Source organism: Elephantulus edwardii, unplaced genomic scaffold (genome assembly GCF_000299155.1).
Source record: "Elephantulus edwardii isolate Elephantulus edwardi_28Jun2011 unplaced genomic scaffold, EleEdw1.0 scaffold00367, whole genome shotgun sequence".
In the NCBI taxonomy this organism is placed as follows: Eukaryota; Metazoa; Chordata; class Mammalia; order Macroscelidea; family Macroscelididae; genus Elephantulus; species Elephantulus edwardii.
The window spans coordinates 463,739-464,796 of record NW_006400117.1 but is presented as its reverse complement, the minus strand read 5'-3'; positions in this window follow the sequence as shown (position 1 = coordinate 464,796).

The window sequence follows — 1,058 nt, the reverse complement described above, 5'->3', positions numbered from 1 at the left end:
AGTGGTTGAGTTTCTAGTCTTCCTCCTCTTGCTTACTTACGATGTAAGCTTTATTGTAATTAGCCTATTCTAAGCACTATTTAGGGAACTCTGGTGGATGAATGGTAAGATGTTGTGCTGCAAACCTGAAGGCACACAGTTCGAATCCTCCAGCAAGAGAAGGATGGTCAGTTTCCTCCTGTGTGATTAACTGCCTGGGAAAACCAGGCAGGGGGTAGTAACAAGGGGTCAACTATGGGTGAGTTCCGATTTGATGGTACACAATACCAAGCACTATTTTGGAATCAGAATGGTCTCTTCCTACTCAAACAGCTATGCATTGCTTAACTCCATAATATGTTTTATGAAATAGCATGCTATATGAATTGTCTGTTGTGTAAACACAATATAAAAATCTGAGTGTGAATGGAGGAAAGTATGAAACACAATGTATAAAATTTCTTAAAAAAAGAAAAACACAACATATAAAATTCTGAGTCTTTTTCCAGTTGCCCTCATCGCAGCTGTCATGTTTCTCTGCTGCCACCACTGGAAGTCTGAGGAACTGACAGCTTGAACCTTCTGAGAGAAAGTGACGGGAGATGAGGCGGAATGTGCCTGCCTGACTACTGTTCCATCTGATAGCAGGAGTGGACAGTGCTCTTCAACCCCTGCTGTCAATGTCACCACTTGTCCACTCGACAGAGCCCACAAATCTGCTCCCAGATTTATGTCTTCATTATGTCTTTATTATGTATGTCTTCAGCCTCACCTGCCTGTATCCTCTGTTGTCCAATGTTGTAAAAGTCTGTGTTTGAGATATTTCAAACCATTGTTGTAAAGTGACACCGGCCTGAGTATGACCCATACCAACCCAATGAACATCAGATCTGATCCCTACCTATCCTGTGCCATCTCATCATCTCTGACACACTTGAGCCCATTGCTGCAGTCACTTTGTCAATCCATCTGGTTGAGAATCTTCCTCTCTTTTGCATACCTTCTACCTTTCCAAGCAGGATGTCTCTTTCATGAAATGACCTCTCCTAACAGCATGCCCTTTTGGCTTTTGGTGTCTT